This window comes from Chinchilla lanigera, unplaced genomic scaffold, assembly GCF_000276665.1.
Source record: "Chinchilla lanigera isolate Chin_1 unplaced genomic scaffold, ChiLan1.0 scaffold00040, whole genome shotgun sequence".
NCBI lineage: Eukaryota > Metazoa > Chordata > Mammalia > Rodentia > Chinchillidae > Chinchilla > Chinchilla lanigera.
This window is the reverse complement of record NW_004955441.1, coordinates 15,673,711-15,698,806: the sequence shown is the minus strand read 5'-3', so window position 1 is coordinate 15,698,806 and position 25,096 is coordinate 15,673,711. Positions and strand designations below refer to the sequence as shown.

The 25,096-nt window shown below is 41.6% G+C and overlaps 1 long non-coding RNA gene across 4 annotated transcripts; it reads right to left on the bottom strand.

Moving 5' to 3' along the window:
* Positions 1 to 1,236: 1,236 nt before the first annotated feature.
* On the bottom strand, positions 1,237 to 22,564 carry LOC102024285. 4 transcript variants are annotated; one of them, XR_262085.1, is made up of 5 exons: positions 22,353 to 22,564; positions 21,813 to 22,090; positions 10,151 to 10,342; positions 1,845 to 2,020; positions 1,237 to 1,558 (listed from the first exon to the last, which is right to left on the bottom strand). It is a non-coding gene; the product is annotated as an uncharacterized LOC102024285 (long non-coding RNA). The 4 variants fall into 4 exon arrangements; XR_262086.1 differs by lacking the exon at positions 1,845 to 2,020; XR_262087.1 differs by lacking the exon at positions 10,151 to 10,342.
* Between the last annotated feature and the right edge of the window lie 2,532 nt (positions 22,565 to 25,096).

Below are 25,096 nucleotides of genomic sequence, written 5' to 3'. Positions count from 1 at the left end.
GAACTATTTATTGAAAAAACTATCCTTTTCTTCCAGACGTGTAGTGAGCATTTGCTATCTATCATATCACTGTAGTTACAGAGATACATTTTTAGGTTCTCTATTCTGTTTCATTGGTCTGTTTTTCTATCCTCTTGTCAGTATCACACCACTATGCTCAAAGACAGAAAAAGTTTGTGTCTAATTGTGACCAATAGTACTCTCACTGATTAAGACAACTAATGGGTTTTCGATCTCACTATTATAATCATTCTACTGCATGTTGAAGTGACATTATACATCAATATTTATATATAAGTTCCCTGAGGAAAGCAATTTTATGCATTGTTTTGTAGTTGGCCATTCCATACCTAACAGATATCCAATAATGACCGACTACCTCAAATGGTGAAGTTTCTCAACTGACAGGTAAATAGGAATTATGTTAGACTATCTAAAGGTTAGAAATTTGTTGAAGGAAATCCATTAAAAATTAAGCATACTTCAGGTAAACCAAGTAGAAATTTTCTGATTGGGTTCAAGGACTGAGATTCGGTAAACCTGGGCTGCATTACTGGCTCTGCTAGTAATGTTATTCTACATAACACCAGGCAAGTCATTTAATCTTTTGTGTCCTGTTGACCTATCTGTACAGTGAGAAAAATAATAGCATAATAACGTTTCAACCTTATATGACTACTGTAAGGCTGAATTAAAAACAAACTTAAATAGGAAAAGCTTGCTATGAAAGCTTTTATGTAGGATGCAAATCTTTTCTAAAAATACATAACTCATCATAAGCCTACATTTTTACTTGCAATTGTTTTACATATATTCTTTTTTCATATTCTCAGACCCTACAAGATACTAAAGAATATTTTTAATTGGGCAACAGGAAGAAACAAACTAAATTTAGAACAGAGATAGCACTAAATTCTATTGTAACCTTTAACTGAAAACTAGTCGTCAAATTATATCATATATTATAAATAAAATTATTGTCCCCTTTTCATTAATTTGGCAAGGGAAAATGAATGTCAATAATAGCTCAAATGCTCAGGAAAACTGCAGAATCTTTCATTAGGTTTTCCTGGTTTAATTTGGTATACACCTGCATTCAAAATCAAAAGTAAGTAGCGGTGAGTAAAGGTACAATCTAAAAACACATACATGATAGAACAATGGAGATCAAAAGATTTTTTTTTTACTATTTCTTTCCTTTAAAAAGGAACAATTTCACAACAACAAAACCCACAGTGTATGCCTTTCTTTCTTTTGATCTTTTACTTTTATTTTTAATGTCACTTTTCACCACCCTGTCGTAGCCCATGGTTGGTGCTTGACAAACGTATGAATGAAGGAAAACTGCTCCTTTCTCCGTGCTTCCAAAATCCTGCGTGCTACGAGTTGCATATCATTTTGTGATCATTTATTTGCATGCTGTTTCCTCCAGGGCGCTGAGAAGGGAACATGTCCTTTAATCAGCGGGCTGTCTCCAGTGCCTGACACACAGTAGACACTTTGAATGTGTCTCTCAAATAATCTTGATAGCTTTTTTCCCAATAAACCTCACGGTGATCTAGGAAAAGCATAATCTTCTTTAAAGCTTGATAAAAGGACAATTCAGGACATATAAAAGAGTTTTAATTAACACATTGTATTGCACAGTATATTTTCACACGAGGTGAAAGGGAACTGACAGGAAAGAGGAATTCTCCTGCTGTCCTGCATATTTAGAAAAACAAGGAAGAAATAAATGTATATATAAAAAACCTGTCAACTTTCCATCATATGCAGTTGACCTCAATACCCCTGGGTATGAGTTCTGAACTAAACATTTGTGGAAGTGCGATACACATACTTACAATGTGGGTTGTCTTTCTCAGGATAATGACTTTGTATTTTCTCATTCATCCCATCTTTTAGGACACAAAGTGGATGGATTAGCTAGCCACTCATTCAGCCAGATGGGTGTAGCCATTTGTTTTCTTCTTAATAGTGGACAAGAATATCGACACTCTTGTGTCTCTGCAAAGAGAGCCTGCAAGCAAAGTGATACTATGCCTTAATGGAGTCGTATATTTAGGTGGCCTTGCTTGCTGGGAAGAATACATTCAAGAATGCTGCCTTTTCTATCTTTTTTTTTTTTTTTTTTTTTACTGTATGTTATTTGACTTGCAGGAAGTGTGGGATAAATATTAGTCGAGATAAAAAGAAATTGAGAGTGCCAAGTGCTTCTTTTTACATTACCATTTTGCTTAGACACAGCTAACCATGTCTTAGTTAATGGAGGCTGGACAGGACCAAGTGGAGTAAACTCGGGGCCCCTCGGGGGAGTCTCTTTCCCTGCGCACCCTGAGGAGGCCCAGAGCATGGAAACTAAGGAACGGAACGTGAGTGTGGTTTCAAGCAAGAAGTTAGCACTGGAGAACTGCATCCTAGAATTTTCTGCACTATAAAGGCTTCTGATGCTAGCAGACAAAAGGAAACAGGGCTACCCTGCTTACAAGGCAGCTGCCCTGTACCAGGCCCTGTGCACGTTGTTGCACTTGATTCTCCTAACAACTCTTCAAAGAGCAATGATTACTTCCCTAATACCAATATTCAAAATGAGGTTCAAAAAGATCATTTTAAGCTCGTAGTATTCGAAAGAGACACAGAAATAGTAAACTAGGTATGCCTGACACCGAAGCCTATGCTTATATTACTGCAAAATTCTGACTCTCAGAGTGAATTGAAGAGGAAAGAGTGCCTTAAAAATCTAGACCAGTAGCCGGGAGTGGTGGCACATGTCTGTAATCCTAGCACTTGGGAGGCTGAGGCAGGAGACTCGTTGTAAGTTCGAGACCAGCCTGGGGTACAAAGTGAGCTCAAGCCTGAACTGCATAGCAAGACCCTGACACAAAAAGACAAAAAAAAAAAAAAAAAAAAAAAACCATCTAGACCAGACTGTCCACTCCATATGAAACCACTGGCCACACACAACTTATCAATCACATGAAAAATGGAGAGTCCAAATTGGGAGGTACTGTAAAGGTAAAATATACACTGGATGTCAAAGACATAACAAATAAGAATAATAATCTGGACACATTGGGTAAAATAAAATGTTATTAAATTAATTTCTCCTGTTCTTTTCTACTTTGCTAGTGCCTTTCTAGAAAATGTTAAATGACAATGCTGTCTCCCCTTTGAAACTGACTATATATGTTTGCTGGTCATCTCCAAGGTCAGTGAAACTTCATGATGGCAGCTAGAAAGCATCTTGGGATGCTACAGCAGTGTTGGTCCCAGGAGACAAAACACTTGTTTTCAACCAATGGCAGCTTTCCCAGCCCTCTGAAGAACACTGGAAATGTCTGGATATATTTTTGACTGTCATGACTGAGGGGAGGATGCTACTGGCATCTAGTCATGTGGCATTTAAGGTGGAGTGTCAGCTTGCCTGGATTTGGGAGCTGCCCCAGGGACTGATGGAGCACACTTGTAAGTGTGTCTCGGTGCGCCAGGGAGGCAGGACCTCGAGTACCATGTAAGCTCCTCGCCTCTTCCTCTCTGGCACTGTTCTGCTTTTCTTCTTCACCGCTATGGATGAAGTATCTTTGCTCTTCCATGCTCTTCCACTGTGATGTTCCTGCCACTGAGCCAGGCAACCATGGACTGCACCTCTTGAAACTCAATTAAACCTCTCCTCCTTTATGTTGTGGGTGTAGAGTATGGTGTCTCAGAGAGCAGGTGGCTGGTTAGTAAAAGTGGGTAGCATCCAGAGATGCTACTAAATAGCTATACTACACAGGACAGAGCTCACAACACAAAGGTATCATGCTCTAAATATTAATAATGCTCAGTTTGGGACACCCCGTGAGTGGGAAAGAGGAGGATTAGCATGTATACAAGCACTGTTCTCCGTTCTAGGAAGAGTTGAAAAGCAAAGCAGGTAGGCAGGCAGGGACTTGAGCATAAGGAGCTGGAGTTCAGCACCAGGACCAAGGCACAATGTGAGGATGAGATCACAGAAACAAACAGTGTGGGTCACGGGAACTGAGCACACTCTCCTGGCACAGACTCATCAAGGTACAAGCCTCCTCCTGCACCACACACTGCTTCCATCCAGAAGGAAGTGACTCCCTGGGACCTAGGGCTTATAGAAGGCCAGCCCCTGGTCAGGCTTTCTGCTCTGGAGAGAAAAGTCATGCAGGGACTTGCAGCCAGGCAAAGCCTGACAAACCTAAAAAATGAGATCAATTACATGATTTTTTCCTACAGATTTTTCCATGGAAACCCTGGGACTGAGTGTCAGCCTCGGCACCCGCTTCTGTCAGGGCTCAGAGAACAGTCTCTTCAACCAAATAATACAAATTGAATTTATGAAAAAGAGAACTGGCTGTGTAAGTTAAGCCAGCATTTTCCCGAGATGCTTTATGGGTTTCAATAGACCTTCATTATACATTTTAGAACGCATTTCAAGACAAAGAGACAGCTAGGTTTTTGTTGAAGACTGAATTTCAGCAGCAAAATTTGAAATCTGTGATGTGTGCATATTAAACCACAGAGACCTTCACATCTGAGGATGAAATGATTAAACTCTGCCTTCGTCCCTCAGTTGCCGCACTGTGAGCGAGGCAGGGTGTGTGTGTACTGTAAACAGTTTATTTTTAGCTTGGGCTTCAGACAGTATTTTTTTTCTCACTGTCCTCCACAAACAACTATGTCTCTCTGTCTCTTTAGATATGTGTCCACATTGCATTGGAATCCACTGATTGTATATGCTGAGAAATGGTGTCATGGCAGAGCACATGGAGGCACATCGGGCACTTCTTCTCATATACCCAATGTCATGGTTGATACACTGTGTCAACTTGAGGAATCTAGAGGCTTAACTAAATGACTCAGCAGTTGCACACCCTGGGGTGAAAAGGACACGCCCTTACCCCTCTGGGGTGCTGCTCATTGTGTCAACTTGAGAAGTTTAGAAGGGTAACTGAGTGACTGTGGGGGGGCCAGAGTGCTTACTCTGTGTTCATCCTGAGCCTGTGCGAGAGGAGGGCGTGGAGATGGTGTGGGCATGGGCTGATAGCTGGCATACAACATAATGAGGGAAAAGAGGCTTGCTTCCCTGCCTTTTTGCTCTTGCTGCTTCTGCTGTCATCTGCCCCCTTCACCAGTTGCCCCTGTGCCATGCCACCCTGCCCTGGAGCCAGCTGATTATAGACTGAAACCTCCACACACTGTGAGCTAAATAAACCTTTCCTTCCTTAATTTTGAGTGTTGGCTATTTTGTCTCAGTAACGAGAGAAAAGTAACCAAGACACCTAGTCACTGGTGCTTCTCTTCTCTCATGCGGAACAGCCAGGAAACTCACAAAGGCAATCAGGTGTGCTTTTATCCTCTCAGGAGAGTCTGCCTTCTTCAAAAAAGAACCAAGAGAAGCCAGGCGTAGTGGTGCATGCCTGTAATCCCAGCACTTGGGAGGCTGAGGCAGGAGAATTGCCATGAATCTGAGGCCAGCTTGGGTTACATACTGAGTTTAAGGTCGGCCTTCACTATATAGCAAGACTCTATCTCATGAGACAAAAAAAAAAGCAAAACAAAAAAACAAACAGAAAAAAAAACAAGAGAAACTAAGGTTCATCTTGGCTGCTATAACAAACTACCATGAGCTAAGTGGTTTATAAACCACAAAAATTTGCTCCTCAGAGCCCTAGAGACTGGGAACTCCAGAGTCAAAGGTCAAAGGTCCTGCAGATTTCATGTCTGATGCAGGCTTGCTCCTTGATGAGAGACAACCCTCTTTCTGATATATCTCACATGGCAGAAGGGTAGGTGAGTGGGCTGGGATTGTTTACAGGGCCAGCAGTCCACCCTCATGACCTATCCAAGTGCCCACTTTCAAATGTCACCATACTGGGAGTGAAGTTTAAATATACAGTACTTGAGGGGACATAAGCATCCAGTCTATCACAGCAGGGATCATGAGGAACAGAAGAACGAGGGCTGTGTGTCAGAAGCATCAGTGAGGAAAAGGGCCCGGACTCCGCTCTTTTTCTCCTGATTGAGTGCTCGCACACAAAGAGAACCACAAGCCGCCTCAGTACTGCCATTGGAGATCGAAGTCATAAGACCCCGGACTGTGCAGGTTTCTGTGAAAGAGTGGCGTGTGCTTAGAGCACAGACTCTGGAGCCACAGCATCTGGGCTCAAATTGTAGCTTTGCTACTTACTTGCTGTGTGACTTCATCCCAGTTTATGAACATTTCCGTATCTCCAAAATGTGGGAAATATTGGCCTGTAACTACTAACCCAATGCGAATACTGACTGAGTGGTTACTTAATAGTTATTAGCTATTAGTTAACAGGTAAAGCACAAGAAGCTCCAGACCCTGTGTTACAGTGCCCTTTACCACTGCAGCTGCCAGAGAAAACATAGATATAAGAACTCTTCAAAGGGGACTGGTGATCGCAGATCACAGTGGTGTAGCAAAGGCCACCTGGATTTACTTATTTTCTTACCACTTTATTTATTTAGTTAGTTTAGTTTAATTTTACTAAAGAATAAAACTAGTTTAGTTTAGTTTCATTGAAGAATTACTCATCTCTATGATTTCCTTTAGTATCATGGATATGGGAATGCCACCCTTTGACCTGTGCTATCTCACAGCCATACAGATGTTGGAAGACTGGACCAACCTACTGCTGGGAGAATGCAAAATCTTTAATTGTAAAATTTTGCATGTTTCAGGGTGGGGAGACATTTTCAGTGAAAATAAATGTTAATGTCTTTCCATCTACGTGGAATGAGGCTTTGAGTCAGGCTTTATCTGATTGAAAGGAAATAAAAATGGAGCAATTCTCATGTGCTCATGGGCTAGCTAATCTTAACTGTCAACTTGAATGGAGACTGCTGGAGAGATGGCTGGGTCGTAGGAGCAACACATGCACTAATGGCTTCATCCACTGAGGCTCATCACCAAATGTGCTGCTAAGAGGTGGGGCCCAGAGGGAGGAGGTGGGGGCCATTGGAGGCTGTGTTCTTGCTGGCAGTCTTCCCCTGGGCTCTCCCTCCCAGCCACCAAACAGTGAGCTCCACCACGCAACTCTGCCATGATGGTCCTCCCTTGGAGTCAGTGACCATGCACTGTGGCCTCTGAAACTGTGAGCCCAAAATGCTATTTCCTCCTGTAAGGAATTTCCTCCTGCGTATGTCAAGCATTTTGTCCCAGAAATGGAGAAATTGACCAATACAATCTCCAAAGTTGAATGTTTCCTTTATACCATGGAAGCATGGAGTGGTGATAAGCTATCCTCTATCACATTACTTTTTATCCCAGTCTCTGCTAAAATTATCCAGGTTTCCAGAAAGAAAAATAATCTGTAACTAGTAAGTAAGGTAAAGAGTGATAGTGTTAATAGGACTGGAGCCAACTAAAAATGGAGGACTAGAGATTCAACCACATGTGTTGAGTTACAGGAGAGAAGGGCAGCTGTGGGCTAAGCAGATGGCATCACAAGGAAATGCAAGAGCATCTCTAAACCCAGGCAGGTGCTATCGTGGCCACCAGAAAAACCACAGAGAAACTGAGAAACAGTTGCCTCATATGAGTAGGAGGCTGGAATGTCAGTGCAATGGTACTGATCATTTTAGAGATGGGAACAAATGTAATGTCTCTCTGACACTGGAATTGATTCAAAACTGGAACAATGCATTGTAGCTATAGCACTGTCTTTGGGGTAATAACTTTTGTCCTGGCCGTGAGCTGTACCAGGAAGACAGGTAGCTGGATAAAACTTTGAAGTATCAGGAAAAATAACAGTGGGCCTTTGAACAATTAAGTTTGTACGTGAGCAAGTTTTTCTACTTGGTCTGACTATGCAGGTGATGAGAGGAGTCCATGCAAAGGCGAGGTAGCTTATTCACACATAAACATGTCACAGAAGTCACATAGAGTCAAAAGGGACACACATAGAAAGTAATTCTGGATAGCACAAAATTAGCCCTTAGGACCTCTCCACTTCTACAGTAGTAAGTTTCCCTCTGCACTGCTACCTACCCAGTATTTGCTATGTCCTCTTTATTACACCAAAATGACAAATATGGCATCTTCTTTTTGAGCACTATGGGAGTCTCTGCCCCAGCAGAAACTTTGGGATTCCCTGATTGAAATCCCTTTTGTGGATAAAACCACTCAGGCCCTCATGTCACACAGAGAGGTCCTCCAGATGACAGGGCAAAAAAGGTGGAAGTATAAACTAAAACCTTGCCAAGATAAAGAGGTTGAAGAATGAGCTAACAAAGTACACTGGGTTAGAGACCTGGTGTCACTTCTTAATTATTGTGCCAGTTGCAAACCTTTATAGAACTGAGGGGTTTTGAGACAACACTAATACTCTCTAGGCTTCACTTTCTCATCGACAAAATCGAACGGTAATCTTCACTTTGTGGAGCTGTGAAAATTTAATGATATAGCATGCCAGAAAGTAGAAAATGGCAAAGCTCAGTGGTAGGAAAATGCCCGCAAGTCTGAGGGGCAGCAAGGAAGAGATGACACTGGAGGAGAATGTCTAAGTGTGGTAGGAGTTGAGGTCTTCATGGAAATCACATTATTTAGGGCCTCTGTATCATGATAAAAATAGGACTTCACTTTGCTTTTGAGGTGGGATATTCCTGTGGAAAATCTGGATTCAGAGTCCAAAGTGCTAACCACTACACCTTGGAACCCACCTCCTGTGGAAAATCTTAAGCAGAGGAATGATATAATCTGATTTGTGTGTTATACAGTGTCCATCTAGCTGGTGTGGGAAGAACAGACTACAAAAGTAAGCAGGGAGAACAGGAAGGCGGGTATTTGTATAATCCTAGCAAAAGATGACCATGGATCAGAGCATAGCCGTGGAGATGTGCAGAATTGTTTGGGTTCTGGAAATATTTTGAAGTTAGAGCTGAAAAAATTCACTCATAGAATAGATGTGAGGCATGAAATAGAAAGAGGAGTTAAACATTTTTCCACAATTTTGGTTTTCTCAGCTGAGAGGAAAGCCAGAATTGGCAGAAGGAAATGGATAATACAGTTTTGAAGATAATAATTTTTTTCACTATAAGTTAAAATGTTGATAAACAATTGTGTATGTGAGTCTGGAATTCATGAGACAGGACCTGCTTAGAGGCATGAAGTGTCAGTTACTAGGGTAGGGGTGGTGTTTAAAGTCCTGCTCCTGTAGGAGATAATCCGGAAAATGAGTTTGGTGAGGATGGGAAAGGCATCACAAGACTAAGCAGTGGTCCATGGAGGGCATGCGCAGCCCAGGGAACTGAGAAAGCATGAACAAGTTTGCATGAGATCAACCAGCAGGGTGGGATGACCACCAAGAGAAGGGTATGTCTTAGGAAAGGATCTTATAAAGGGACCATTCAGCCACACCAAATGTTGCTAGTCTGTCTAGTTAGGTGAGGGCTGAGAACAAACTGTTTTTCTCAGCAAAAATGTTCGATGGAAATCTGTATTAAAGCAGTTTACATAAAATGATGGGGACAGAGGCTTAATTGGCATGAATTCATCAGACAAAGTGGGATGAAACTGACTGGCCTGCCTGCATATTGAGACGTATTACAGAACTTCCAAAATGCAGACAGGTTTCTATTGGCACATGAGTACAAAGACAGGCCAATGTAACAGAATAGAATTTCCAGAAATAGATCCAAATATATACATGAGAATTCACTATATCAGAAAGGTAACATTTCAAGAATAAATGGTGTCAAAATAAACTATGTACCATCTGGAAAAAGATAAAGTTAGATCCAACTTCATCCTTTTAAGATTTCCAGTGAACTTCTTGATGATGAACGAGAAAAGTTCTAAAAAAGGCATGGGTGCAGTTCTCTTATAAACCCCCCAAGTCATTTCTATGACTCAAATTCCAGAAACCATATGAAAGGATAATAAATTAATGAAAATAAAAAGTTTAGTCAACTGGTATTTCTGAAGACAAAGAATAAACTGGAAAAGATACATATAATGTTAAAATGAGGGCTCCTCTAATATTATAAACTGAAACAAAATGACAATAATCAAACAAAAAATGGCAAAAGATACAGAGTTCATAGAAAAGGAAATTAACAGTCCTGAAATGTAAGACAAAATACTTGCTCATGAAAAGGAAAATACAAAACCTACCTGAGGCACGACTTGTTATCATGTATCTCATGGGCAGTAGAGAATTTTAACAAACACTCACAGCTTGTGAGCCAGGGAGGCAGAAATCTTTGCAGTGTTCACTGGTAAGATGCTTGCATGGTATTGAGACCACGGAGAGGAATTCAAAAATAGTTGTCAAAATTATAAACGCCTTGTCTTCCTTTGCTGTAACTAAATACCACAAACATGATAATTTCAAACAACAGGAATGTGCTCTCTCATAGTTTTAGAGACCAAAAGTCCAACATTAAGTTGCGAAAAAGGCCCTGGGGAGGAATCCTCACTTGCCTGTAGCTGCCTTCTGGTGTCATTCCTGGATGTGTAAACATTGCTCTCCTCTCACCCTCGGGCTTCAGATTGCATCCTTCCCTGCGGGTCTTTGTGTGTCTCTACCCCACTGATCCTCTTATGAGGACAGTGGTCATTGAATTAGGGTCCATCTTAATCTAGTGTGACCTCACCTTTACTTGATTACATTTCCAAAGACCCTCTTTCCAAATAAGATCACATTTAGGGGTTCCAAAAGTTAGGATTTGACCATCTTTCTAGGGGAGTTATGCAACCCACAATACACATTTACCCTCTTACCAGTACTTCATTTGGCAGAATTTCTCTTACACATTTATATCTGTATGAAATTATGTGTGCATAAAGTGATTGTAGCATTTTTAACAACAACTGATTAAAAATAACTCAAGTGGTTACAAATAAGGGCCGGCTAAACAAACCGAGGACTATCTATGCAGTGGAATCTAAGGAGCTACAGACATGATTTAAGGATACTCTATGTATTAATAACATGACGTTTAGTATTTATTATTATATGAAAAAAGTGAAGTGAAAAAATTTTGCCCTTTGTGATGCCTTTTAGGTCAGAAAGATTTAAAATAAGGAAGCATGATTATTTTGGTTCAACCTACATAAAGAATCACTTGGAAGATACATAAGAAATTTCCTAAAATGAGTTTACCTATTGGGGGCGGGTGAAACGGCCTGAATGATGGGATAAAAATGGACATGAAGCTCCTCGCTGCACGCTTTATTTTGATTTTTGAACTCTGTGAATATGTTACTTATTCAGACTACTTTGTTAAGATCTCCACATGAGAGGAGAGGCCCGGAGAGTGTGGATACAGACACCCTTTCTGCAAGTTTGGTGCGGCTGGTTTTCCACCAGAAAGTTTTCATGGAAGGTTTTCAAACCAGACGTGGGACTCACAAACTTTCTTCAGATGATCTCCAGCGGTGTAGAGCAGTTGCCTTTCAGGTGGCCCATATCCCAGAAAGGCAACCAAGTTCTACTGTCACAGCCGCCATCTTGATGACGGAGGTTGTCACTAACCCTAACTTGGACAGAGATTTCAAAGAAGTTAAAGTGTGAAAAGTTATGAGTCTCGGAATGGGTTAAATGTGGCAGCAAAATTGCAACGCTATATCAAGGTCCAATATACACCTTTGGATCATGCATTTAAGGTGGAACCAGCTGGCCTGATTATATGTTGCTCTCTACTCATATTCAGCTGCCTGGCAAGAGCAGTCAGAGCGGTGAATTTACCCAGCACTGCAGCTTCACTGGAGGATAATGGCCAAAAGGAGAGACAAGCCAAGCTGCGAGACATGCAGGGAGGGGTTATGCTGGGGGTGGGATTGAAGCTGCGTAAGAAGAGACTGAGGGCATGTGACACGTCAACAACAGGTTCCTCTTTGCATTTAGTATAATCACATTTCTTGCATTTGTTCATTCATTTTCCAAATATTTATTACGTCCGTGTGTGCCACCAGCGTTGTAAGCACTGAGAATGTGATATTGAGGAAGAAAGAAAATTTACCTTTCGTCATCAAATTGCATTCTGGTAAGAGAGAAAGCAATCCTATAAGCAACAACATCAACAGCAAATAATCAAGAACAATAAACTCATGAGTGGAACTACGCTGAGAATGAAAGTAGACGATAAAGACGAAACAGGTGGCTAATCCCTGCAGGGTGAAGGAAGGGCCCCTGTGACAGGTGACATTTATTCTGGAATTTGAGTGACAAGAATAACCCAGCCACGTAAACATCAAGCAGAAGCAAGTGTCCTGGGTGGAGGAAGGCCGTGTGGAAAGATTCTAGCATGGGACACAACTTAGCACACAGAGAAGAAAAACACGGAGAGGTCATGGTAGCTGAGATATAAAGTTGAAAGAGGGGACGTGCGAGGGGAGAAGTCCGTGGGCACCGGGTCAGGGAGGGCTCTGAGAACCGTGAGAAGGGTTCGGGTGCTGTTCTAAGTGCACAAGTTCTGGTATGATCTGGTCGTGTTCATGTGCCTCATCCTCGAAGCCGTGGAGGGGATTATAGAACAGGAAAGAATAGGATAAAAAGATCAATTAGAAAGTTATTGCAATAATATTTGTGAGAAATTACAGGGTTGGTGGTCACAGCGGTTGGAAAAATTTGACAAATTTAAAATAAGTATTCAATATTTTGTACCTTTATGGTGGTCCATGCATTATTTTTATAAAAGAAGAAGAAAAAGATCCAACATCTGACTATTACCCTATATTATATTTACTCCCCACTAACAAAACTTTAGCTTTGAGCCCCAGAAGGACTGTTATGCATAGCATTTCATAGCAAGTGGTTCTCTCCTATGAAAAGCTTACTGAACAGCCAGTAGGGAATTCACTTACACTGATAGAACAAAAAATAAGGAAGAAGGGAAGGAAGGGAGGCCAAGAGGAAGTCAGGGAGGGAAGATCCCAGGAGTAGCACTTTGAGAGAGGTAGGGAATGTGTAGCTCAGGTTTCACATGGTAATTGGATTCCTGTATTGTTCACATTCAGCATGTCCTTTGAGGAAGAATGTTTGAACAGGTAGTATTTCTATTTCTCTGGGAAATGATTAGGCATGCGCTTGTCCTAATTTTCTCAGCCTGTGCGTGGTGGTAAGCAAGCTCATCTCCGCTGCACTCTGTAAACAGTGTAAGTATTATGCTCATGAAAATCACAGCACTGCCTTTGAGATCTTGGGCTTTTGCCATACACATTAGACTGTAAGATGAGGGATAACCTTTAACATTGCATAAAATGTGGAACAGGAAAAAGAAAAGACCCTCAAAGAGACTGCGGCACCAACAAACAGTTAATGATATAAATAATAGTCGTGTCTCGGTCTGGAATGATAGTGTAGAAAAGCTTTTGTAATAATAGACTGATTTTTTTTTTAAAGCTTGAATCGAAAACCACAAGCATAATCAAAGGAAGAAAAGCACAGATTAGTGCCATGGCATTCAGGGGAAGTGGTGCGGACCGGGGAATATGGCTTTAAATGTTTCACTGCAGAACTGCCAGCTTAGGAGTGCTGGCTCCAGTACCCAGCTGCATCATGTCGAGGAGCATTTGGAGAGACGATATAGAGGTATTTTAACCAGGGGACCAATCTTTACATAACTTAAATGTGCTGTGGACAGCCATACCTGTGCAAATGCTGTTCAGAACTCCACTTTTAGCCATTAGAATTAACTCTAACCTCAGCAGGATGTGGTCAGTGTACAGATAATTTTATGTGTCTTTAAAATGGTTTGGAAAATTCTTCCATGTAGGCCTCAGTTATTTATTCATGAGTTACAGAAAAACATGATATTCCCAGCCTTAAAAAAAGCTTCAAATTTGAGACATAATGCTCTCAAACTAAGATGTTTCTCCTTTAGTGACAGGATTTTAAGGACAGTCCCAAGCATAAACTGTGTGGAAAGTTACCACTGACATTTTCTGGGGTGGATATATTTTGATGACACAAATGGAAGTTACAAGTTAATCATTAAGGAAAATTGTAATGCTAGTGAACTGACTAAAGTCTCCATGCATGAAATTTGTTTCAGAAACTTAAAGCCGATCAGAATACCCTCTGGAACAGTGACCAGAGTTGTGATATTTTACCTAATGGTTAATCATGTGCCTCTCTGTGAAATGCAGCATTCATTTATTTTACACTTGCTGATCCAAGCAGTAACAACATGAGCCGAGAAATGTTACTGAAACTTGATGAGCTTCAAGGAGGCGGGACTGAGGGGTGTTCTAGAACCAAATTAAACTGGCATCAGTGGAGTCAAAGCCAGGCTGGAAAATTGAGGGTTTTAGAGGTGTAGGTTGTTGTTGTTAGAGGGAAAAAAAACAAAAACCAATAATACAGAATTTCAAAACAAGATAATAATACACTCTGGCTTCTCTTTAGATCGTATAAATCTTTTGCCTTTTACAAAGCAAGGTAATAGGGGCTGGGGATTTAGCTCAGCGGCAAAGCGGCTGGAAGTTCCCTTTGGGTTAAGGATATAGATGACAATAAAGCATGAAAATGTATATCAGAATTTTGTTCATCAATGATAGTGAAATTTTTTGTTGAATCAGACAAAGGTTTTGAATATTGGATAAATATTCCTTCAATTGAGATTTTCTATTGCTGGGATAAAAATACCTGACCCTTAGAACTGAAAGGAGGAGATAGTTTCCTTTGTCTTGTAATTTCAGAGCGTTTAATCCACAGGTGTCTGGATTCAAGGAAGACACATCTTACTGGAATGGCACGGTGGTGCAAAGCTGTTCAGTTCGTGGAGGTGGGGAAGCAGAGCACAGGGAAAGAGCGCTTGTAAGAGATAAACTCTCCACAGGCATGACCTTGGGGATCCCCATCCTCTCACTGGGTCCCACTTCCTCACAGCACAGCAGTGGATGAATCACTGGTATGTGGTGTGAACATCAGTGAGTTAATCCACTTGTGAGTGTAGCACCCCCATGGCTTAAACTGTTAAGATCTTGGGTAAACTTCATATTCTTATAACCTATTATTAATGTGTGGTGTCTCAAGTCTAGAAAGAAAGAAGTCTAAACTCCTGTCTTTCTATCCTGAGCCAGAGGTACGTGCCTGTGAAAGCTCCTGTTTGCCCTATAAGCACATGACTTAACTCCTCAGCAGCGCCTGAATTGGGCCAGGGAAATCTGCTTTCTGAAGGCATTGCAAAGTCTGAAAATCATGAGGAGCCACTGCTGAGCGCTTCTTTATAAGGTTGCAGGAAATTAGGAGCTTTTTTTTTCTGTTCAATATCTGGTTATTAACATTCCTTCCAAGACTAGGAATGCTTCCTACTTTTTTTCCTGGGGTGAGCTCTCTCATCTCCTTCTTCACACTCCATTTTTTCCTTCAGTTATATGCCTTGATCTATTCATGTTCTCCACTCCCAATCAGTGCCTGTTTTCCTCTGGGTAATTGTCTGAATTATTTAATAGCTGCTCCAAAATTTTTTCCCCATTCACTCTGTCCCAGTGTTTTCTTTTCTTGTTGCTGTGTCTCGGTTCCCCTTTGCTCCTGTACACAACTCATGCAGCAATCCTCCTCTTTGTAAACCATGAGTCTTGGCATGGGGTGGGAGGTTGTGTCTGGATGTCAGACAGCAGCTGTCTTATAGGTGGGAAGAGGAGGAGCCTCTGTGACTGGTTTGTGGGCGGTAACAGATTTGATCATTTTTCAGAGCACAGCAGGTGGCCTGTAATTGGTAATGAAGATTCATCTTCCTATCATCTTGCTTGACTAACCAAGACTCAGGTTCACTATGCCTGCAGTTTCTCAGCCTTTTCTGCTGAGCATTTCTCCTGGCAGCTCTGGAGGAAAATGAAAGGAAAAAGGCTCTACAAACATTTCAGACTTCTGGCTATGCAGTGGGGGAGACCTCGAGGGTAATAATAGGTCCCATGGATCATACCTAAATGTTTACTGTTATTTTCTCATACTTGAGCAGTAAATTAAGGAAGAATCAGGGGCATGCTTTGCAACAGTCTTTGTCCATTGCTGTTTAGACTGGTCTTTGGCCTCACTTTGCGATGTGACCTAGTGTCTAAGTGAGTACTTCTAAAAGCAAGCTGAACAGAAGGGCAATCAGAACTTACATTTTGTCTGTGGTCATTTGCATTCTTTTTATTCAAGTTTGAAGTTTGTTCATTCAACTAATACTTTCTCCATTCCCATATGCAAAGCAATGGGTAAGTCTTAGTGAATGATGAATGAAATCTAGTGGTATGTCCGTATGTCTATGGACAGATCTCTGCCTACTAGTAGGAAAGACAATATATTCCAGTATTTGCTAAATTGCAATTTATTTGGAACACTGGAGCGATGTGATGTGAATATTCATGTTGCAAACACCTTTGCTCATCAATTACAACCATAGGTTGTCTATAGACAAAAAAATTCACCAAAAACATTCTATGCTAATCAATTGACTTTATAAACTTTACTATAAAAGGTGCTGTTTTATGTTATCATATTTGTAAATTGTATGCTACACAATCATTTTAATTTCAGTAAGATCCATAATGTACTGATGTGAGTGTGTGTGTGAGACAGAGTGTGTGCGAGTGTATGTGTGAGAGTGTGTGTGTGTGTGTGTGTGAGTGTTACAGAGGAACTCTTGTTGAACACTTAAACTTACTAAGGATTGCGTAGATATTACCAAAAGTTAAAATTACCAAAGACACAGAAAATAACACTTCAAATGACCATATTTCCATATGTAAAATGTGCAAGTATAGATGTAAATCTGGATTAAAGAAAACCTAAAATTGGAAAAATTGACAAATGTTGGTCAAAGCAGATAAAATTGACCAACGTTCTATATTTGCTGAGAATACTACAGTGATAGTGAAACTTTTAGAGACTGAGTGCTGAAACCGCAACCCAAAACCCACTTATTTATCCCAATGTTCCAACACTGCAATTAAACCTAAATACTGAGGTTTTAGTTTAGAAAACAGTCATCATCTGATGTTTGCATGCCGGGGCATGTTGGTTTGCATGCAGACAGAGAAGCCTCTGCATGCCTGCCAAGGCACACATGCCGTGGATTCACCAACACTAACCTACAACCTTTGTTAAGCCCTTTTCTCTCTCTACTAGCACTATTTTTGTTTGATGAAATAGTTTGTAGACATCTACTGAGTGCATTTGTTTAATTGTGTGGTTTGACTTTGATGTTCCTTTGTTTATTTATTTATTTATCTCATTAATACCGCACTTAAGTTGATTCATGAGGCCAACAAAAGATAACCTGAGAAGAGCAGTGGTTCTCAAAGGAGGCCACCCTCAGAAGCAGTTAGTATCCCCTTGAAACTTCTACAGCTGCATCCTAGACTTTGAGAGTCAGGAACTCTGGAGGTAGAGATCAGCAGTCTGTGCTTAAGCCTTCCGGGTGATTCTGGGACGCGCTGAATCTGACAGTGTATTTGACATCTCAGAGCCTCGGTTTACTTATTTGTGAAATAAAGCTAATAGCCTTCCGGTAGGTTACATATGACCAAGGGTAGGTAGCTACCTCGGTCTAAAGATTCTTGCAGGGTTGCAAATGGCACATTCACAGCATTAGATGTAAAACAGCCCATTTAAAAGAGCCTTCTCCAAGAGTCTCTTAATCCAGCCAGGTTGGCTATTAAGATGGACTGGCACACAGGTCCACTCTTGGGTGTTTCCCTCAGCCACCAGCCATTGAGGCTGATAATCCTCCACTATGGAATGAGGTGTCCCTTCCTAAACTCCATTCTACTGCTTGTTACCTTGTGGTTGAGGTGAATGGTGGGTAAGGATGGTGTAGTACTTGCTTACCCAAAGCCCACTCCTGGGGGTAGAGTCAGTCATCTACACCGCCTAACACAAACCAAATGGAATATTCCCTATAGATGTTTCACCACCTGCTTTCTGATGTAAATATCTGTCCTTTTTGCTGCACTGTGAGTTCCTCATAGGCAGAGACCTCGTCATCCAAATATATTTGTCTATATGTAGCACATAGTAGGTTCCTAGTTTGTGTTTGAGTAAAGAATTGCATACATTTTTTAAAAGATATCGGAATTGTCCTAACATGACAGAAAAGAGAGGAGAGAGCTGACAATGAGATAGCAGCTCCTCCTTGCCATGAACCAGCCCACAGGATTTGTCACCAGCCCAGAGCAATTTGCTCCAGTTCCTTCCTTAGATTTCTGCCTCTTTTAAAACAAAGGCATAATGCATGAAGCTAAAGATGGAGTCTCAGCAGCACCTCTTTTCTGGATAGTGCTATTTCCAGCTTCCTTCTGCTGGGCCCACAGCTCATAGCAATTTATGTGTGCTTCATCAGAAACATTGTTTGTTCTGGGTTTGGCCAGTTTGATAACTACTGTTGTTTAGACAGGGCAGTGAAAACAGGGGATTGCAAATGGTTACCTCTGACTTATCGGGAAGATTACTCCTCAATTTGCTTATGAGTACATTCAGGCCAGAGCATTTCTTAGTTGGTCCAAAGCAATAGTACACTTGAGGATCTAATTGCAATTCAGTAGAGTGTATGTTGTTCCCTGCTCTACTTAGAAAGCTTTAGCAAATCTCTCTCATCTCTTTACATAACACTGAAAGTCTGAACATAGGTAGGTTGTGGTCAGCTAAGAAGATTACATACAGTCTACTGATTTGCTCTGCCTTGTGACAAAATTCTTTCAGAAGCTAGTTTTATCCATTAAATTCCTCATCAAGTCTTTTCTCTTCCTTTATATACATTCTTTTCTACCTCTGAAATTTTTTTCCTAATCCAACTTTCAAGTCCTTTAATTTAATGAGCAATAAGCAGCATATGGTGCTATGTGATTGTTCTACTGTTATGAATGTGTCTAGATGTCACCCCATAGCCTCATGCTGTCGTAGATGGGGCTTTTCATAGGTGGCTAGATCTAGGGTTTGTGCTGCTGGGATCAAGGGTGTGCCACCAGGGTTGATTCATGGTACAACGCTAGTATTACAGTTGCTGGGATCAAGGGTTTGAATGCTACCCATGCTTAGGGTGGGCAGCCTGGATACAATATAAGGAACAGAAAGAGGCTTATCACTTGCAGCTCACTTGCTGCTGCTCCTTTTCTTGCCTTCTGCCTGCCACAAAATGTTTCTCCTCTGCGATGCCCCTCTGCTGTGCCACCCTGCCTTGGAGCCAGCCGATTATGGACTGAAACCTCTGCAAACTGTGAGCTGAAGTAAACTTTTCTCTCTGCGACTTTGGGCATTGAGTATTTTGTCTCAGTAAGAAAAGTAACTAAGACACCCAACCAGCTGATATTTGTTTTGGTTCTCCAGAGCCCCTTAGGCTACTTAATTTCTCCCTGATATTATTAGAGTACTGGTCAAAGACTTGAATACTACCTCCCAGGATCTGCTCCCTAGTAGGAGTTGTCCTCTGCCCCACAGTCCCACTGTGATGTATACACTAGCTTGCTTTCTGCTGTTCTTTCCCCTCCACCCGCACCTTCTGGGACTTTTACTCTGAGTCCTAGAGAGTCAGATGCTGTGGGCAGGCTCTAACTTATGCTTCACAGGTTATCAATATATCAGTACTGCCAAATTCAGCAGCTATCTTTCTCCCTGTCATTGTCTGAACTTCTCAGTAGACCTGAGAAAACTGACCCAACTAAAACATTTGTCCCTCCCATCACACCCTTTGGGTTTTCCCCTTATATCACTGCTCTTTGCCAGTTCCTCCTCCACTTGGTATCTGGAAATTTGTTGATGTCTTCTCTCTCCATCTGTGACTGTGGAGCCTGGATTTAAGATTTTTGAGTATGAATAATTTGTCCTGTGACATCAGGATCTAGACAGATCTGGGTAGGGGGTTCTGAAAGGTAGCTATGAGCATCACTAAGACTGAGTAATTAAGAAACTGAGAGTAAAGAACTTCGAGAAATTTACCCACACAGGCCTTGAAATCTCTCCAAAATATGTCAGGCACGGGGAGGAAAAGCAGCTAAGAGCCAGATTTCTATGGAGCACGTAGGAGAGATGGTAAGGCAGGGTGGGGTGAGAACCTTGGGATCTGAGAAGGGAATGGGCTCACTTCTCAGCTTCTGGTAATTCTAGTCACTGCTGACCTTTCTTGTCTGGACTGCTCGGTGATTTACTGAGCATACATTTATATGACACATGACTTTATTCACCTTTCAGTAAATATGTCAGCGTTTATGGCTTTGAACTGTTCTCTGTGTATAGTCATATTGTAAGCTCTGGGCCCCAAGAGAGAGGAAACTAAGTCCTACAAAATGTGATCAAATCAAAACATGTTTAAATTAAAACATGTTATTACGAGTACAAGACTATAGGAGACTTCTGGCTCTTCCTATGGTCAAGATGACCATGAAAGATAAATATTTTAGGTTGCTTAAGGGCATGGAAGCAGCCACAACAGGGCAACTAAAGACACTCATGAAAGAAAGACAACTTCTAGACTGCTTCAGAAAATGGCAAGAGCAATGGGATGGTGTTTTCAAAGGAAGGAGATATTTTGAGAGAGATTAAAAACAATGCATCTTTTACTGTAATAAGTTTTTAAAAGTTTACACACTCACTGAGCTTTCCAGTCACACCTGTGTACATCTTAGCAATGCTCACCCACTCACGCTCACACAGCTGATCACGGGCACTGGGCACAGCTGACACGAGAGCTTCAGCAGGCATTGATGCGCTTGTGGAAACAGCGCTATATTTTTTTCAGGCTGGTACAGGATTCTAGCCGAAGAGGCTTGCTGCACCTTCTGCTCCCTCAGGGGTGGTCAGCTCTGTTGCACAGACCTAATGCAGCCATGTACTCAAGGTGCTAAAGCACGCCTGGGTGCTGTTGATGCCGCTGTCCCTTTTCCTGTGAGTCTGACCTTGAGAATCCCTGTTCTCACACATTCTGTGCATGCGGTAATGTGGAGAGGATCGCCGCCATCTCTGTGCTCAGGATGGTGGCCAGATCCCTTCCGTTCATCTCAGAAGAAGAGTCTGGGGAAAGGGGAAGAACACCCTTCCAGAGAGCTCAGGCCCAGCACCCTGCATCGGGACTTCAGTTAAGTTTCACATAGCAGGTCAATCCAAGAGATGCCAGAAATAGCCTTTACATCCCTCTTCTCCTTTTGCTATGTTTTTTTGTAAGTTGCCAAATCATGTTAGATAATTGGAATAGCTTCATCCATTTATTTAAAAACATGCATTGCATTTGCAATATCTGCCACACTTAGCGGTAGTAAAGGAGACAGCAGAAACAGGTAAGGTGTGTGATCTGCCTTTATGGAGTCGATAACTGTGTGTGTAACTGAGGTCAGCTACCTGAGGCAGAGAGGCAAGTAAGAGTGTTGGTGAACGCACAGGACTTCACAGCGCAAGAGGTAGCACCTGTGCCAGGGCAGACGCACTCAGATTTCCCAGAAGATGTGATCCTGGGCTGAGTGTGGAGTAATCAGGAGCCAGTGGGGCTTAGGGTTCCAGGAAGAGCTTATACCAAGTCATGTGGGAGGAGAGCACGGGCCATTCTGAGAACTGCCCGAGTGCAGCGTATTTTCTCACTGCCCCACTTACATCTGAATATTCTGGCATGAACATTTGAGATTCAGCTCCACTCTGTCAATTTAGGAATTTATAAAATGGCTTTAGGCATGACTTCAGTGAGTGGATTATGGGTCAGGGCTCAAAAAGCTCACTGGGGAAAAAATACTTCAGGAATGAAATTTATGAAAATTCTACAATTCATTGGGATTCATATAGAAAACAAAGAAAGAATCCTCTAGCCTTTCTACTTCATCCAGCTCAGTTAGAGAAGATGGGAAGTTTAATAGTACTTACATTAGTCCGGGTTCTCCAGGGAAGCAGAACAACAGGAGAGAGAGACACTGGTGGAGATTTATTATGAGAATTGACTTGCGTAATTATGGAGGGAAAGAAGTCTCACAATATGCCATTCTCAAGCTGGAGAACTGGAAAAGGTGTAGTGCTGTAGTTCAGCTCAAGTCCAGACAGAATATGGAACGTGGATGCTGTAACTCTCCTTCCCAGGCCAAAGCAGCAGATGTAAGTCCTGCAGTTCAGAGGCCCAAGAACCAGCAGCTCTGGACATGGGAGGGCTGGAAGAGATAGATGACTCGGGTCAGGGAAAAAGAGAATTTGCCCTTCTTTCCCATTTCTGTTTTACCCAGGCCTGCAGGATTAATTGATGTCTTCCCATGTTGGTTTGGGATTTTCCTCATCCAGACTATTGATTCCAGTGCTAATCTGTTCCAGAAACACCCTCCAGGCACACACAGAAGTAACAACTCACCAACTGGGTAAATGCCCCTTAACCAAGTAAAGTTGATCCATGAAACTTAACCATCAAAATGCACTTACTTGTTCTGGTGATTCACCCAGCAAGCCAAACCACTGCAGCAGTGTCTATTAGACAAGCAAAGACGTTCTTAGTTAACAAATATGTACCATGGGCCTCCTTTTTCCCAGGCATAATTCTAGGCACTACAAGTACAAAAACAAGAAATCTACATTGTGAACCTTCTGAGCAGAATGACTCATCTTTTCAACTCACAGCCTGCTCGGCCAGGACCACTGAGAACAGTGTAGACTGGGAACTATTAATAGCCACTGGTAGAAGTCTGCTCAAAACTAGGTACCTGCCCTGGACACCCTGATCTCTGACACTTCATAATCAAAGCACATAAGATCAAGCTCAGCTACTAACTGTGCATTTGTGTGCCTATATATTGAGTTCTTTATCACTGGGAAATGTGGATGCCAGCTTTATAAGTCTAAGTGACATGAAGAAATCTTCTTTTCCGCCCCATCTCTCATCGAGGAGTTTTTTTTTTTTTGTACCTTTGAATTTATGACTGCATTTCTATTAGCTCCCAACAGTATTCACTAGATTAAAGCTGCATCAGAAATTGGATTTTTTTCTACTTTTGCTCCTGAAGAGTGTAATAAAAAAATAACTCAATAAATCTAGCAAATTAGCAATAAGATCTCAAACTTTGGGGCATATGTGCAACTCCGCTGTTCGAGAAGAAGTGTAAACCTATTGACAGCTGAGCCAATCAGATTACATAGTACTATGTACACGCAGGAAGGATGGGAGACAATCCTTCCACCTAAATTGAACTAAGCTCACATGGAGAAAAAAGTCTCAGGGGGAGAAAATTTCATTGTTTTATTTCCTTTGTAGATCCATACTCTTCTGTGTAGTAAAACATTTTGAAAAGTCATTCCTTAATCTTTTTCCTAACTCTAAAGTTAGGAACTTGGGCCGGAGATATAGCTCAGTGGCACAGTGCCTGCCTGGCAAGCATGAGGTCATGAGTTCGACTCCTGGTACCAAAAAAAAAAAAAAAAAAAATGAAAAAGTAAAGTTGGGAACTTGGACAGATACGGGTTTGGGGCCATTTCTTCTCACTGACTCATTAGTAGTAGTATTGGGCCAGAGTTGCACAAAGCACTTTATCCTGGTTTATGCTCCCTTGATTTTAATACAAGGAATAATTCCAGGTTCATGAGCAGCTCTTAGAAAGAGAAAGTTAAGCTCTAACTCACTGAAAAGCTTATGTGCATACAGACTGCCAAGATGTACTTTACCTGAAAGGAGAATTGGAGAGCAAGGGACCATCAGGCGACTTCTTGTTTAGCAGCCTGTAGCTAAGTTACGAGTAACCAGGCTCCCTGTCTTCTTCATCATCTTTCCCTAAAGGACTCCACTTCCTAGACAGTAGCTTCTGGTATCTATCCACAGTGGCCTTTATGGACACAAAACACCCAAGCAAAGTGAAACAAATACAATACTTTCCGCCCGCACCTCCCATATCCAAATGTGCAGCATCAGGCTTCAGGGCTGAGTGTGGATGCTTCTGAGGCCTTGTTTGGAATCACACACTTGTATTCAGCATTAATTCAGCAGACAGCAAGTGCTTTAAGGTTCCACGGAGTCTCCTCTCCTTTTGCTGGAGATTCCATGTTCAAAGTCATAGGTCTTGCTCTGAAGAAGGCACAGGCGGATCTTTCCCAACAGGGAAAACTTTTGCAGATACCCTGTCCCCACCCCAAAATGTGTCCCTTCGTCTCAGTTCCATTTAATCCAGGCCTACATTTCCATTACAGCCCTTTTATAGTCCCGAAACTTCTGTAAAACGTTTCTTGAGTTCATACTCTTTCCCTGCATCTAAGTTATATTTCTCTTTTGGTATTTATTTATTCTTAACCTATCTTGTGACATAAATTGTGACATTAATAGAAGTTGCAGTATTTGACATTTAACATTCTTTCTGCATATGTTTAATTTTCCCAGGCTACGTAGTCTTTGAGGACAAAGATAGCTTCACTGGTGCAGTTTGGTATCCTCCCAAAAACTTGCTACACTAGGCATGAGCTGACCATTTTTTGAAAGAAGATACCGGGGAAAGAAGAAAGGGAGGAAGTTCTAAATTCTCATCTACCAATCAAGTCTTCATTTCTGTTAGAAAGTTTCAAAAGGCTACACACCTTATGAGAGTCATGATGGATTCAGAGAAATAAAATGTGGCAATATTGAATTTTGTGCATTAGAAAGATGGATTTAGTGGCCTCACGTGATAACAAGCACTAGGGGTAAGAGAGATAACAAACGTCCTGAACATGTAATTGAAAAACTCTGGTGTTTAGCTCTTAGGTGTTCTGTCCTTCTGGTTACTAATATTTTCCCCATAATTCTAGAATCAATTTTTCCTCCCTCACCCACTAAGGCTCCTTCTTTCCTAAGACTTGATAGCTCGTAGGCACTTACTTCTCCTATGAATGCCAGCAGGGAAGAATGTCAGCTGTCAGCAAATTGACACCAGCTAGTATAAATGCAAATGGGAGCTTGGCCCAGTATCCCAGCTCTGTTAGTGAGAAGGGGTCTTGGAAGTGATAGACACACCTGCCCTTCCCAATAAATCTTAGAAAAGAGTTTGGGCCCCTTCCAAGTGGTATGCCCTGAGAAAGAACAAGGATGACAGAAGTGAACTAGCAATTCTGTTATTCGGGTAATTTGATCAACATCTGCAGCAAGCGAGATGAGTGTACTTCTGATGAATTTCTAGCCCTAGGGTAGAAATTAGGCTGCAAAGCGTAAT